This window comes from Ovis canadensis, chromosome 3, assembly GCF_042477335.2.
Source record: "Ovis canadensis isolate MfBH-ARS-UI-01 breed Bighorn chromosome 3, ARS-UI_OviCan_v2, whole genome shotgun sequence".
NCBI classification, from domain to species: domain Eukaryota; kingdom Metazoa; phylum Chordata; class Mammalia; order Artiodactyla; family Bovidae; genus Ovis; species Ovis canadensis.
The window spans coordinates 221,044,126-221,060,749 of NC_091247.1; the positions used below are offsets into that span (position 1 = coordinate 221,044,126).

At 51.0% G+C, this 16,624-nt stretch overlaps 1 long non-coding RNA gene across 1 annotated transcript; it reads right to left on the reverse strand.

Moving 5' to 3' along the window:
* Positions 1-11,335: 11,335 nt before the first annotated feature.
* LOC138436091 (uncharacterized) lies at positions 11,336-15,946 on the reverse strand. The gene is made up of 4 exons (XR_011255329.1): positions 15,368-15,946; positions 15,047-15,144; positions 14,477-14,563; positions 11,336-11,797 (listed from the first exon to the last, which is right to left on the reverse strand). It is a non-coding gene; the product is annotated as an uncharacterized lncRNA (long non-coding RNA).
* Positions 15,947-16,624: the final 678 nt, after the last annotated feature.

Sequence of the window (16,624 nt, forward strand, 5' to 3'; positions counted from 1 at the left end):
CAACTTTTAGATCTTTTAATGGTCTTTCTGAAGTCAAGATAATTCTGAAAACTCCAGGGCTTATGATCACCTAGACCAAGGCCTTCTCAGTGTCCCTAAAATCAGAGCTTCCGGATTTGGTCACTTTTATTTTGCAAAAGACTTTACTAACCGGGTTAGATGGGAGGGCAGAGGTGATGCTTGCGTGCGTGGGAAGGGGAAGGTGGCGGTGCGTGTGCAGCAAGAGGCAGGGCTTTTCGCAGCCTTTCTTTCACCCCGTGCAGACCTTGCCACATGTGCACGATAGCTGGATTTTTGTCCCTGAGATTCCCTGAATTAGCTGACTTCCTCAGAGTCACCCTCCCACAGTTCTTGGCTTTAACTAGAATCTTAGTAGTGACCTATGTCCTGTGTTGGCTTAAAAAGTAAGAAAGAGACTGGGAACAATTAGATAGGGTCCTCATAAGAACAAATAGAATGACTGGAAAACAAATCCTTTGAGCTGAGGGGTGACGGGGTAGACAGATAGGAGGACGTTCGAATGGATGGATTTCACAGGTTTTGAGATTCAAACCTGGGAATCAGTATCAGTCAACACTGACAGCTGGAAATACCTTTGATCAAGGCCTAATGAACAATTTATCTAGCTGCAGAATGCAGCTAGAACTGTTGACCTTGGACTAGGAAGGGCAGAGAAAGAAGTTATTTTGCGGGGACGAGTGATTAACCCTTCTCTTTCTTCTACCTTTTTGGATACAGATGGGGTATAAATAACATTCTCACTGCTGAGGATCAAATACAAGAAATCAGGCTTGATTTTGCAAAGCAGAGACATAGAGTGAATACAAAGGAAAAATCCCTGTACATCGTTAGACATTGGTCCTTAGAGGGCTTGGTTTTGTTTCTTTTTCTGTAAATGTAGAAAAGGCAAGACATAGCAGGGATGGTTTTCGAGAGTGGAGCTGGACTGTGATTACTAAGTACATGTGAATTAGGACCTTAGTTAAGATCCTGTGGAAGCCAGAAAATGTACCCTCCCTGCTTTCTGAAAGGTCCTGATTTTAGGGCCAATTACTCTGACTGTTTTCATTTCTGATGGTTAAAGGCATCCTGGTGAATGAGTGGGAGGAATGTGAGTCCTGTCCTAGACTCTCATTTACTGACCTGCTGACCTCAGACAACCCACAGCCTCCTCACAGAGTCACGTGTGATGACAAAGGCTTTTCTTCTTAAGTTGTTAAGAGTGTCAAGAGAAAAAAAAAAAAATGACAGTGTTCTTTCAGAATGTTCAATGCTACACAAACATAGCAACTATTGTTAATTTGGATAAATTGTTCATTAGGCCTTGATCAAAGGTATTTCCAGCTGTCAGTGTTGACCGATACTGATTCCCAGGTTTGAATCTCAAAACCTGTGAAATCCATCCATTCAAACGTCCTCCTATCTGTCTACCCCATCACCCCTCAGCTCAAAGAGTGCCACTGGGGGGCAGTTAGTGACAGGACACGGCAGGGCACAGGCAAGATGTGGAGAGGGCGGGCAGCATGGCGAGAGCTCTCATCAGGCCAATGGTGCCCAGAATGTCCCTGGAGGGCAGAGGGAGGGACATATCCCAGAGGGGCTGGGTGCCAGTCCAGGCTCAGGCAATAGGAGTTAGGCCCACATAGCAAGAGTGAGGAGGGGGAGACTCCAGGCCGAGACTCAGAGCAGATGAAAGCTGGTGAGCTTGGGGAACTGCAGGCACACTTAAAGGACAGTCGCAGGGGGTGAAGGTTAGCCACGAGCCACGCCCAGTGGGCTAGTCTGCCTGGCTAAGGGCTTCCCCTCTAGAGGAACAGAGAGCCGCCAGGGCGTGCAAAGAAATGCGGACGCTTCACTCCCGGTGCAGCCAGCCAAGGCGGGTGTGGAGGGGGCAGGGCCCCCAGGACAGAGGCGGTGCAGCCCCGCAGAAGGAAAGAGCTGGGGGCCAGGGGCAATGCGAAGAAGTGGGGGTGTCAGCGCAGCAGGAATCAGAGAAGAGAAAGCCAGAGGTGGAGGCACAAGGGTGCAGTGGACCAGAGGCAGAGGCACAACAGTGGTGACCAGTTCCCCGGGGATGGCCCTTGAGAAAGGGAGCTGAAAGAGAATGGGGTGACAGTCTCCAACAGCGACAACCTGGGAGGCTTCCCCTCAGTTCAGTTCAGTTCAGTCGCTCAGTCGTGTCCGACTCTTCGCAACCCCATGGACCACAGCACACCAAGCCTCCCTGTCGATCACCAACTCCTGGAGTTTATTCAAACTCATCTCCATTGAGTCAGTGATGCCATCCAGCCATCTCATCCTCTGTCATTCCCTTCTCCTGCCTTCAATCTTTTCCAGCATCAGGTCTTTTCCCCTACAGCATCTTAAAAAGGACGAAACACACAAAAACTAAAATCTACCCGCGTCGTCATTGGAGGTGTACGGAGAACCCTGGGTATCCTGCTGCCCTCATGGCTGTGGCTGTCAACCAGATGCTTCATCTTCAGAACTGAAACTCTGTCCCCACTGAACACAGACTCCCCACCCCCCGCCCCCACCAGGACCCCGGTGGCCACCTGTCTGCATTCAGTCTGTCTGAATGTGACCATTTCAGCTCCTCACATAAGTGGAGTCACACGGTGTCTGCCCTTTGTCACTGGCTCATTTCACTGAGCACAATGTTCCCAAAGTCCATCCACGCGTAGCCTGCCTCACACTTTCCTTTCCTTTTAAGGCTGAATAGCATTCCTTTGAATATGCTCTTATCTCTCTGAAACTTTCAATCATGATCCATAACGCAATACTGCTTCTGTTTTATGTTATGGTTGTTGGTGTTTTTTTTTCTTTTCACAATGTATCATGTGGAATCTTAGTTGCCTGACCAAGGATTGAAGCCATACCGTCTGCGCTGAAAGGTAAAGTCTTAACCACTGGACCACCAGGGAAGTCCCCATGGTCCGTAATAAACAGTTTATTTGGTGTCATGACCTAGTGCACATGTGTGTATTATGTTACTGAAATGTTATATTTTTAGCATGTATCATTTATAACAATACACAGACTAATAAACATTTTTACCCCCAACCTACCCTTCCTACGTGTGAAATACTGATATTTTGTTTCTATTCGGTTTCTTAAATATAAAGATTCTAGTCACAGAGCTCCAAATCAGTCTCCTGACACACTAACCGGCTGTGATCCCGGGTCTGTGAACGGTTGGTCTGTCTGATGCTGACGCCAGCAAGGCTCCGTGGAGAGAGCACTAGGAGCTCAGTGCCAGAGCCGCCAACGCCGGAGGCCAGGCGGAAACCGGCTTCACCCATTTGTCTTCGTGATTGGCCTTTATTTCCGGCACAATCTCTCCAGCAAAGGTCCCAACTATTAGTTTATTTCTGGTGTAAATAGGGTAATTCATGAATTTGCTGCTTTTCTTCCCGTGGTTGCCAGCTGGCATGGGTTTTTGCTCTGGTTTATTCACAGCCAGTGGCCATTCCACTCCACTTTTCTATCCCCTGGGAGGGGGTGGTGGTGGAGTAAACTGCCCCTCTTCACACCCGACCCCGCCCATCTGATCTGGGAATCGGGAAGGCTGGACTTTGGCAGCAGGTGAGCTTCCAGAGGCGCAGCTGTTGCACAGCTGCAGGAAGGGTCCCCTGAGGAAGCATCTCCAGGGGAGACAGGGGTCAGCCTGCAGGATGGACGCTGGGGACTGCCTGCCAAGAAAAGAGAGGAGGGTCCGAGAGCAACGGACATCAAAGGTCAGGCCTTCCATGGTGTATTTGGGTAGGACTGCGGCAGCTGGCTATGGCGATGCTCAGAGAAGGCCCCCGGGTTCCACTCCAGTCTTCCCACCATTCCTGTTCTGCACTACATGCCAGGAAAGCTTCCCTCCTCCCACCTTATTAATTAGCTAATCTCTCTTGAGTTCCCAAAGGATGAGATCAGAAAGATCTCCATAGCAGTGAAAACGTCAATGGGATGGGAGAGAAATCAGAGGGAAGTTCGTGTATTCCTGAGGTTCACTGAGCACCGCTGTGTGCCGTTAGCTATGAAGATGCTGTGTGAACAAGTTGCCTCTAAGCGTGCCCTGAGGATGTGCGGTGGGGGCGGGTGGGGGGCGGTGTGACCAGACAAAGGACTGGAAGTTGAGGACACAGACTCTGCAAAGGTCTGGCAGAGCTGGGCTCTTTCACTTTTCAGGAAGTGGAACTGAGGTTGTCCATGTCAGAAGTATAGAACCAGTCAAGGGTTTGATGATCTTGGGCGATTGGGCCAGTGAGAGTCACAGAGAAACTAAGATGCCTCAGGACTTAGGCTGAACCGTTGAGCACCAGAAAATATCTACAAAACACTCTGAGCTGGAGAGTCAACTAGATAAGAACTTGGGACTTTTATAACATGACTATATATGATGCCTTATTTATTCAAGGTTCTATTACATCAGTGATTCCATTTCCTCTTTGTAACCTAGTGAGGTCTGCCCAGTGGGCATTCACTTATCCTAATTCCTCTCTCCCACCCTATTCCCTTTCCTTGATAAAGGAGCTGAAGATCAGAGGGTGAGTGACTTGTCCTACATCAACCAGAGAAAGAATCTGAACACCCTGACCCAGACTGGGGCTCTGTCCACCACCTTGAGTCACCTCTCCAGTCCAGACTCTCCTCTTGCCAGGCTTCTGAATGCTGGCCCTGTGGGATGACCTGTAGACGACCCCACCCTGGGATGGGGTTGGAAGAAAGGACACCTGGGCTTCGCGTGAGGGTCCTCAGAGGCCTCTGGATGCCACACAGTGTGACTGCCGGGCACCGAGAGCTCAGTCCTCCCCCATACATCCCCTGCCCTCCCCGGGGTCACTGGCTCTGTCCCTCTGGGAGGGGCCCTCAGACATGGAGTGTGTGGTGCAGAAGCTTTGGTGTCGATGTTTACGGTTTGAATTTTGACTCTGGCACTTGCTATCTGGCAACCTCAGGCAAGTTTCTTAAACTTTCTGAGCCTCAGTCAAATGGGACACCAATAAGCAACCAGCATGATGGCTGGTGTGGTTAAGCTTGGGTCATGGTCTGGCCTCAGGAAGGGGAGAAGGAATTCACAGCCTCTGCCGTTTCATCTGTGGGTCCTCCCTGCCCTCTCTCTGCTGAAGGCCCTGCAGAGGTTACCCCTGAACCCAGGGCAGCCAGAACACTGTGGTCCTTGTTCTAGGATCCTGGGGGCTTGCGGTATGCCTCAGGGCATCCTGTCCCAGTGACTCACCTCCTTCAGAGGGAGCTGTCCCAGCCTCCTCAGACTGGCCAACTGACCGCACAGACCAAAAATAGCCCCAAATGAATGGAACTTGGATCCCAGGAAGCCCACAGCCAGCCCTGAGGGTGGAATTCCAGGGCAGGAAGGGCTTCCCAGGGTCTCGCAATCACCCCTAACCCTGACCCACACAGACACTCCTGCTGTGAAAGTCCATGAAAACCTTGAGCACATCAAGAAGGCACTTGTGTGGAAGCTCACTTCCTTGACCACCCCCCACCCTGCCTGCAAGAGCTTTCCAGGGCAGGACTGGCCCGAGTCACCCCTCTCCCTCCAAACGCTGATCTTCTCAACCTCTGTGCTTTGCTTTTACAAATCTTATTTCTCAAACAGGGTTTATTTCTCGCCCCTAGACCGTCTCTGAGGTTTTGTAGCCCCTCCTTGGTTCAGGGGGATCTGGGGTAGACACAGACAAGCCCCAACGGACATGATTTGGTGCGGTGCCAGCCGTCAACACTCTCCTCACCCAGGAGAAGGAAAAAGGAAGGCCAACATCCATGGACACGGGTGCCCTCTTTTCGATAATCTGGAAAGTCACTAGTATTTTCTCAGCCAAACTGGTCCGGAAGGGGAGCCCCAGGGTAGGGAGTGGCAAGATGTGGGGGTGATGACTGGGTGGGGGCGGGGAAGGAAGAGGGAGCTCTGAGAGTGTGGGTGAAGTCAAGTTTCCAGGAGGTGAAGTGTTAGTTGGCCTAGAAAACCGAGATCCTGCCTTACTTCTTTTTCAAAAATACTTATTTGGCTGTGCCAGGTCTTAGTGGCGGCATGTGGTATCTTATCTGGTTCCCTGACCAGAGATCGAACCCGGGCCCCCTGCACTGGGGGCAGAGTCCCAGCCACTGGACCGCCACGGAAGTCCTCTTCCTTAGTTCTTTACTTGACCTCACTCGTTAGGCCAATGGACCATGGCCACTAATTCATTTGACAAACACGACCACCTCATTGGCTTTGTAGTTGGAAGTACAGAAAGGAAAAAACCAACCGGGCTCTCTACCCTGGAGTTAATTGTTTCTGTGGGGGACTCACAGAAGTGAACAGATGGCTTGTCAGTCTGATACAGCACAGGCAAGTCAGACCGATACAACAGAGGCAAGTCTGCTGAATCTATGCGAGGCTGGGTTTGGGGAGGCAGAGGGATTCAGGAAAATCTTCCCGGAGGAGGTAACAACTGCGCTGAACCCTGGGGATGAGCCTGTCCAGGAAAAAGAAAGGGCCCACAAGAAGAGGGAATAGCTGCTCAAGGCCCAGGTTGGTGAGAGCAGGGTTGGTCAGGAAGCCGTCTTGGAGCTGGGTGTGAGAGCTGAGGCTGAGGAGGTGGGCGGGTGGGGGGGGGGGCCCTACAGGTGGTGGCAGGCTGCTTCCGGCAGAGGGGATGGATCCACCTGGCAGTCAGGAGTCTCCAGTGAGGTCCTTGTGTCCAGGGACCAAAGCCCCCATCATTGCTGCACCCGGTCCCAGAGCTCTGGTTCAGAGGCAGCTGGGCCATCGTGCGGCAGAGGGCAGAGCTTCTCCACTCAGACAGCTTGGACGCAGAGGTCCTCAACCTTTCTGTCACCGAGCACTGGTTTCCTGGAAGACAATTTTTCCCTGGACGGAGGGGAGGTGGGGGGCGGGGGGAAGGTTTCAGTGCATTACATGTGTTGTGCACTTTATTTCTACCATTATTACATAAGCTTCGCCTCAGATCATCAGGCATTAGATTCCAGAGGCTGGGGTCCCCTGGAGAAGGTCAAGGCTTCTTACCATATACTGAGACCACCACTCTGAAGTCAGGATTTCTTCACTGTTCTTGACAGTTGGCATCCGCTGGGCGGGGCAGGGCCTGCAGGTTGGCTCAACCTGGAGGCAGGTGGCACTCAGGGCAGGAAGTAGGGGGCAGCCCTGATCCAAGCGCAGTAACCATGTAGCTGGGAGGCAGGGGACAGGCTGGAGGAGATGTGGCTGGGATTCAGGCTCACGGTGGACCTGCTGGGTCTCCCACGTCCCAGCAGGTGAGCAACCTCTGTGTGACCGCTTCGTCCTATCTCTGAGAATAAAATGATCCGATATTCCTTCCTAGGGAAGCCGCTGCCCCTGATCGGACAGGTGCCCTGCTGCTTGCTGCCACGGGCTGGCTGGGACTCCCTGCCACGTGCTTTGAGTGCATTCCGACCTACCAGGGTTCCCTCAGACTCCAGTAGAAAGGGAACGGTTGGGATGAGTCTCTTCTGAGGTGCTCACTGTAGGTGTACAGCTTGTCCTGCTTTCTAGAAACTGGTGGTTGGGCCGACTGACTGTCTTGGGGGCAGGGTCTTCAAGAGCCCCCGGGGCAGAGTGTGGCTCACAGCCAGCTGCCGTCCTGAGGCCCATAGACCTGCAACGCTGCACCAAGTCCATAAGGAGGAGGGCAGTCCCGGCTTCTGGGACCACAGCAGACCCCCAACCCCCGCTCCCCACCCTCGTGCTCTCCTCCCTTCTCATGTCTCTCCCTGGCCGCCTCTTTCAGCCCCTCTCTTCCATCCTCCACCCCACCTCGCTCACACCCTCCACACCTTTTCCTCTGCTTTCTCTGCAGCCGCTCACAGGCTGTGGTGTTAGAGGCGCAAGAAGCCCCTAAGCACTGTGTATCGCCTGGTGACTTTCCCATGCTCTCTCCCCCGGAACTTGGACCAGCCCCTCTGCTGGGCACGGCCCTGAGGGCACCGTCCCCCTGCGGTTTGTGTCATTTGATGGGGGTGCCTTTCAGGTGTAAAGAGTGCTCTCGGGAGTCACCTCAGTTTCAACGTGGGACTCAAAAGCCTTCAAAGCAAAGAGCCTTTTAGGGGACGATGCTGGTCCCTGGAGGAGACCATGTCCTGGACTGGACTCTGAAGCTGACACGGGAGGAAAACGGGCAGGGAACAACCTTTGGAAGAATGACACAGCCACAGGACACGACATAAATGGGCAGAACCAACGAGGCCCAAGATGGTGGGTGAGACTTCCACGAGACCTTGAGAGCCTCAGAGTAAGCTCGTCTTAATACATCAGCAAGGGGCGCCATGACAGTTCCAAGACCAACCGTAAAAAGTCAGCAAGTGGGCCCATGGCCCAATTCCTGGAAATCCCCACCCCTTGCCCAAAATAGCTGGAATACCCCTCCCACCCATTAGCATATGAAATTACCCAGCCCTAGGAAACCTATGTACCCGGGTGCTGCTCTTGCTTTCTGAGATGGCCCACACTCTGTGGAACGTGTTTCTCTCTAAATAATCCACTTCTTACCTAGCAGCTTGTCTCTTACTAAATTCTTTCCGCAATGAGACATCAAGAACCTGAGCTTCCCTAAGTCACGAGACCAGGTGCAAACGAGACCAGGTGCAAACTCAGTTAAAAGATCCTGAGTTCAAGTCCCCTGTAACTGTGGGTTACACAGTTTCAAACCTCGTGGATAGAGTCCATATCACTGAGCTCCAGAACCTTCGGACATGGAGACTGGAAGTCTCCTTCCCTACAACCTCACCATCTACTACCCCCACACGACCACACCTGTGGCAGGCTGATGACCCGAGCACATCAGTTTACCAGCAACTGAGAGTTCTCCCATTTGCCCGCTGACACTCAGCTCCCACCTCTGCTGGGAATCCTTCCCTGTCACCCAACTCAGGGACACCTCTCCTCGCCTCCCCAAACTCTTTTGGAAGTCTGTTCTCTCATCTGGCTCTTTACATCACATGACATCAAACCACTGCTCAAAAACAACAGCTCTGTTAGGACTGGAATGAAGTGCATGCTTCTCATCCTTAGACAGCTCTTCGGGCGTGACTCGACCTGGCCTGGTTCTTGGACTTGTTTCTTCCTGCTCTTGCCCTCACCCGGTCCCTTTCAGCCTCACCAAGTCCATCTCAAGACCCTGCACCTGCTGTTCCCTCTGCTCAGAGGACTTGACCCCCAGACAACCAGAGCTCCCAGAACGTAAATCTACGAGACCAGAGGCTTTGCTTTTGCGGTCCTCCCCATCAGATTCCGAGCGCCTGGCACATGGTGGGTGGTGGGTGACAGTATTAGGTGTAACCCAGCAGTAAATAATACTCAGCCTGGCACCATACCCTCGTGTGACTGCCCTCCCCCATTGTAGCATCCTGCCCAATGTCCAGCCCAAGTCCTCCTGCGGGGTTGCTTTTAGAAATGTTTGTGGACAGAACGGGAAAGAGTCCTTTCATGCCTTTCCCACCAGGCAGGCTCGGCTGCCTCTGGGGCAGGAAAGGAGTAACCCTCGTCCTCCCGGCTCATCCTGGGCCTGGGCGGTCAGCCCAGTCCCTGGAATGTCGCTCTGGGGCAGCAGAGCTTCCTCCACTCAGATTCCTCTCCCAGTGCTGCCAGCATCGCCTCCCAAGCTGAACGGACTCAGGGAAAGGGTTCTGAGCTACGGGGACATCTGCAGGGATTTACCGAGGCCATGGCTTTGCCTGCTGTGTTTCAAGCCCAGGCAGACGATTAGGTGATGGAGTTAAATATTCCAAAGTTACCTCATCCTCCCCTTCTCTCCCTCTCTCAAGGGGGAACATTTGGTTCCTCCTCCCCAACCCAGTCCTTCTCCATATTTGGGGATCTGGAACGGGCACCAGGGGCACGGCCGTCCCCTCTCGGTGTCTGCCGGGAGCTGTAGTTTCCTCACGAGTGCCGGCCAGTGAGTGGGCTGTCCCTTCTCAGCAAGGTGCCACTCGAAGGCTCACCTTCTGGCCTCAGGTCTCTGGAGATGGTTTCTGTTGTGGTTCCATCTCCCCACCTGTAAACTCAGATAATTATCTCTTTCCCTAACTGCCAGATTGTTTGTTGGGAGGGGTAATTAGCCAGCATTCAGTAAGTGCTTTGAGCTCATGCCAGCAAGGAATGCTTTATAAATAAATATTGTTATCTTTAAAGACGAAAACACTAATTTCGATTGCCCAGTTCCCTCCACAAACCAACCCTTTGCCTACACGCCAAAAAGATGCTGTTTAATTCCTTGTATGAGCCTTCCACCTGCCCCGCCCTGCATCTCAATACACTTTGTCTCATCATTTCTAGTTTCATATCCCCGAGAATAAATGCTCTCGCTCTCTCTCCTCTCTGAAAGGAGCAGAGGAGATAGACAGCTAGCCCTGCTCTGAAAGCACAGGAAAGTCGCCACAGAGGGGTGGGTTGGGCCCACTCTGAGCTCAAGACTGCTGCCTGAGCATGATGGCGAGTCCCGTCTCTCTGCCTCTCTGGACGAGACCAACCTTTGCCCCCTCTGAAGAAGGGACAGAGGTTTCAATGCAGCAGTAAGGAGTTTTTAAAGGTGGTTTGTTTTTTTTTTTTTTTTTTTCGGTTGTAGCACTTGGATTGCAGAATCTTAGTTCCCTGGACCACTGCAGAGCCCTAACCACTGGACCACCAGGGAAGTCCCCGAAAGATCCTAATAAGAACCCCTTCTCCAGACACTTGAGAGAAGACCTCTTCTGCCCAGGTGAGGGACTGATCCCATCAGGGTGGCAGTTGCTTAGAGCCAATGGCTAGAATCCTGGCCCTGGGACTTGAGGCAAGTGGCTTACCCCAGCCTTGGTTCCTTCCTCCGTGAAGAGGAGATGACACCGAGGTCAGAGTTTTGTCAAGTGCTGCCCAAGGGGAGGCTTGAGCCAGGCACGTCTGGACTAGAATCCGGCCAGGGTCTGCTGTGGACATGTGACTCCTCTGATCCTCAGGCGAATTCTCTCTAGATGGGGATAATGAGACCATGTGAGGATCTTGCCCAGAGCCCGGCACAGAGCTTCTCAGTAAACACCACCGTGACTGGTATTACTGCCTTGCGTACGCAGAGTCCTGACTCTCAGCACTCTCTCATCGCACTGTGATTACTTGTCTCACTCCTCATCACCCCATTTTGTGATAACAAAGTACCGTAAAGGTGCTTCCCAAGCTGTATAGTACTACACTTTACAGCTTAATAACGAGGAGTGATTAGAACTTAGCCTACAGAGAAGGGCTCTGGACTCCTCGGAGCTCTCCTCCCAGCCTCAAGTTTCCGTGACATCAAGGAGGTACAATTGCTTTCTAGTACAAAGAAGTGCAAGCATGTAAACTGTCAGCAGGATTATTTATTTCTTGCTTTACATATGGGTAGTAACAATGTCCTCTCGAAGAGTAACAAGGACTCCTGTAACGCACAGCACACCAGCTCACGAGGCAGCACGGTCACATCTAACCATACATGAACACTGTGTGTGTTTATGGAGGGTGGTCATTAAATAGTTGGAAGTTTTCACTTACAGGTGGTGGGATTTCAGATGATTCTCATACTTTTCAGTCTTGTTTGAATTATTTTTACTCTGTATATGTATCATTTTTAAAAATAACTATTTATTTGTTTTTGGCTGTACTGGGTCTTTCCTGCTGCCTGGGTTTTTCTCTAGTTGTGGCAAGTGGGCGCTACTCCACACGGGCTTAGTTGGGCTTCCCAGATGGCTCGGTGGTAAAGAATCCGCCTGGATGCAGGAGCCGCAGGAGATGGGGGTTCATTCCCTGGGTGCGGACGATCCCCTGGAGGAGGAAATGACAACCCACTTCAGCATTCTTGCCAAGATAATCCCTTGGACAGGGGAGCCTGGTGGGCTACAGTCCATGTGTTACAGAGAAAAAGCCAACCTTGACTCCATGTTGGAAAGTTTCTTTGACTTGCTTTTTGTTGCTTTTGTTGTTATAATCATACTTAATAGCTTGCCTCAGAGGACCATGCCTCTCTGCTTGATTGTAAACTAAAGTACCTTTGTTCAGCTCAAAGAGAGAGTTTGTCCCTGCCCACCTGTGAATAGAAGAGATGAACCCCCCTTTCCAAAGGCTGACCCTTCCCTTGGAGACGTTTTGCAAGACTGAATACCATTTCTCTCTATGCTCCCACCGCCTCTCCCTCTCTATGCTGCCTTCTGACTCTAGCTCCTCATTGTTTCTTTCCCTCTGACTCTACAAAAGAACTTGGCAAACCAGACCCTGACAAGATGGCTATTTTTGAGGCACTACCCTACCATCTTCTTGGTCAGCTGGCTTTCCAACTAAAGTCCTTTCCTCGCCTCAACACCTTGTCTCTCAGATTCATTGGCCTGTCATGTGGCAAGCACAGTGAGCTTGGACTCAGTAACACGTGGGGTTACAAAGAGTTGGACATGCCCGGGTGACTCCACAGCCTGTTGGATCATCTCAGATCAGGGATGGAACCCACGTCTCCTGCATTAGCAGGAAGATTCTTTACCACTGAGCCACCTGGGAGGCCCCCTGTGTGCGCATCATTTTAACAAAAGCAGTTAAAAGAACAGATATATAACAATCAGATTGAGTTCAGTTCAGTTCAATCACTCATTTGTATCTTTGAGCTCAGGTGGCTCTATGCCACCCCATGGTGGAACGCCAGGTTTCCCTGTCCACGACCAGCTCCCAGAGCTTGTTGAAACTCATGTCCATTGATTCAGTGATGCCATCCAACCATCTCATCCTCTGTTGTCCCCTTCTCCTCCTGCCTTCAATCTTTCCCAACATCAGGGTCTTTTCTAATGAGTCAGCTCTTCCCATCAGATGGCCAGTGTATTGGAGTTTCAGCTTCAGCATCAGTTCTTCCAATGAATATTCAGGACTGATTTCCTTTAGGATTGACCGGTTTGATCTTCTTGTTGTCCAAGGGACTCTCAAGAGTCTTATCCAACAGTTCAAAAGCATCAGTACTTCAGCACTCAGCTTTATAGTCCAACTCTCACATCCATACATGACTACTGGAAAAATCAAAGCTTTGACTAGACAGACCTTTGTTGGCAAAGTAATGTCTCTCCTTTTTAATCTGCTCTCTAGGTTGGTCATAACTTTTCTTCCAAGAAACAAGCGACTTTTAATTTCATGGCTGCAGTCACCATCTGCAGTGATTTTGGAGCCCAAAAAATAGAAGAATAATTAAGCCGATGCAAAGGGCAACTGTAGTTCCTCTTGTTTATTTTCTAGTAATTACTTTTAGGCCCTAGACCCATGGGACAATGTTGGGCAAATGTTTGTTTTACTTGCTGCGGTTGGCTGAGTAAGAAACCCAATTTTAGGACTGAGTGAGGTTGCCAGAGCTCGGAAGGCTGTCCTGCGCTTCTTTGAGCTTCTCACCTTCCCTCTCCATTCTACTGCCCTCACCTGGGCCAGGTGTGAAATGATGATTTCTGGAAATCCTCCCCCCTCCCCAATCTTCCTCCTCCCCCACTACCCATATACCTGAATCAGGACTTGCTGACCTTAAGTTTCATTTAAGAAAATAACTTCCCCAAATAACTTGGGACGTACAGATTCTATCAGTGGTTCCTAAGCTTTTAAATACAAGACACCACTTTTAAAAACTGTTTTTATTTAATTTTGGGCTGCCCTGGGTCTTTGTTGCTTTGCAAGGGCTTTCTTTAGTTGTGGAGTGCATGGACTGCTCTTTGTTGTGGGTTCACCATCCAGTGGTTTCTGTTGTTGCAAAGCATGGGCTCTGGGCGAGTGGGCTTCAGTAGTTGCGGCTCTTGGGCTTAATTGCTCCGTGGCATGTGGGATCTTCCCAGACCCGGGATTGAACCTGTGTTCTCTGTATTGGCAGGCAGATTCTTATCCACTGCACCACCTGGGAAGTCCCCAAAGACTACTTTAATTGCCCCTGCATCAATCCTGTTTTGGAATATTTCTCTAGTAAATAAAATCTATTGACTGGTAACAATTGTAGCATTATCTCAGATAAATACACAACTTCCTAGAATATTACACTATGTTGAGGGTCCTTCCATCAGTTTTCCCCTCCCAGGGTTGGCCTGCTACAGGAAACCATAGGTTTTTGGGAACCAGAGCTGTTCTGGGATGGGAGGAAGGGAGCCCTGGGACAGGGGTGGCTGTTCTTAGCCAGGATCTGGGCATGAACAGCAGCTCTGGATGCTGCGACCTACCCCAAAGCTTGGGAATAGCTGGGCTGGTGAGGAAACATTTTAAGGCAGGGCGAGGTCCTTCCTCTCTGGCATGGAATGGGTCAGGGGTTCTGTGGCCTTCAGCTGGGGGACAGTGGCTGTCGCTTCCCCTCCCCAGCCTCAGCTCAGCTCCAGTATAAGACCCTGTTCAACCCTGAAATTCTATCACTTGGGGTGACTGAGTTTATTAGATTATTTCCTAGGAAACAAGGAAGAAAGCACAGACAAGAAGGCAGGTGGGCGTCCCAGGATCTGGAAATACCACGTGTCTCTCTTTTCTCGGGGGCTGCGTTGGGACATGATCTCCTCGGCTTCCAACCTTTCACACAGTGTTCACCAGTGGGCATACCTGGAAGTCAAGATCAAATGATGCAGAACAGCTCAGGGCAGGTGGGTCCCTTGGAGTAGCCCACACCTAGCACTTTGCACCATGCCAGATGCCCAGGGATCCTGAGATGGGGGCTCCTGTCCTGTCCTCAGGAAGGGCATGGTTGACTAGGGGAATGACACAAATAACTACAAGAAAAATGGATGTTGGGAAGGACCCACAAGAGAGGCATGAAAAGAGCAAAGCACAGTGGGGGGTTTTAAGAGAGGAGCGATCAGCTTGAATTGTGTGGAAGCAGGACAGATTCCGAAGGGCCCAACATCTTTCCACCTGAGCAGGGCTGACCAGTACCCAGGGAGCATCCGTTATTCACTTCACATCACGCCTGGTCTGGCATCATGAAGATTTTCTCAGGTGCACCCTCTGGCTCCCAGGGTGGGTGGGAACATGTGGAAATTGGAGGGCAGGTTGCCCAGGGCAGAGGGTAGGGGTGGTACTGGTCACCTTGAGAGCAGAGGAGGAGAAGTCACTTCTGGCCATCTGGAGAATGTCCTGGCATGGGCTCTGGTGAGAAATCTCCAGTGACTCCTCCAGCTTTGTCACTGAAACCATGAATTCTGAACTCAGACAGTTTCTGAGCTTTACTTTCCCATCTACCATTAGGAACACTAACATATCTGTGTTGTTTTGCTCAGTTTTGTCATCAAGTTCGCACAGGATGAGTGAGAGCGCCTTGTACAGTCAGAATTATCAGCTTACAAGAAAGGCTTGAGCCACACTGCCCCGTTAAAGTCCCAGCCCCGCTCTGCACTCCTGTGTGACTACCTGTTGCCTTGGCCTCTTCATCTGCAACGTGGAGGTAACAGCAGGACTCTTGTCCCAGGGTTGCTGGTGATTAAGAGGAGCTGGACGTACAGTACCTGGAGCAGCACCTGGTTCTCTGAGCCACTGTTACTATGTTGTAAGTGCTGCACGGGACAAGGAGGAGGACAAGGAACAGGCCTTGGACGCAGAGGCAGAGGGAGGGCTCTGCTGCGTCTACATGGAGGGGAGGAGCCGGTTCAGTTCAGTTCTGCCCTGAACTCCAAGTCCAGGCTTTAAAAAAAGGAGCCATAAAAATGCCATCTCACTGACGAAGGTCTGGAGCCCTTGACCACCCTGGAAAAACATCACCTCCGCCCTGCCAATATTTATCTCTTCGGCTTGCTTCTGGCCAAAGTCCACACCAGGCGTGATTCTACTGCCTGCAGAGCCATACCACTGACGTCCCTGTACTGAGGGTCTCCGACTGGAAGAGATAAGCCCAGAGGGGCAGCTGTGTGGATGCAGTCTCTTGTCACTAAGTATAGAGCCAGCTTGGAAAGGGCAGACAGGCTGGGCTGGCTCCAGAGGTTGGCATCTGACCTTTGTAAGGAAGAGTCAAGAGTCAGATTCCATGTCAGAAAGTTAAGATTACAGAACTCTGAGGAGGAACTGGATTCTTTCTCCTCCTTACTCACCTCCCAGTGTATCATCTCACCTTGTTTGGCCTGAACTATTCCAGTGATTTAAAGCATTCTTGGCGCTGTCATATGACCTCTTCTGATCCTCACAACCACACCACACGGCAAGTGTTGGTGTCAATGTCCTCAAATGAGAAAACTGAAGCTCAGAGGACTCATCTGACTTTGCAGAGGTCCCCAGGATTCTAGATGGCATAGCTCATCTCCTAGACTGGAGCACTTTCTGCTACAGAAACACAGACTCATCACCTGCTCAGAGCAGATGAGCAAAGAGCAAATCGACACCCTCAGGACCCTGCTCAGGCAAGATACACTGAGCACCCTACAAGCAGAAGGGGGAGCAGCAGGTCCCAGGGCTTGGGTGGGCTGGGGGATGGATATCGTGTGAGTTTTGTGTCTCACTCTACCAGTTTTCCCGAAACGATTCCACTGATACAAATATTGACATGACTCAGGCCTTACAGATTGAGAGAACTGCCTTGTTTCTGCTTTTATCCCTAGGGGAGGCTAGGTGGTTTACTTATTTTAAAATACATTTATTTACTTATTTATGGCTGCCCTGGGTGTTTGTTGCAGAGCA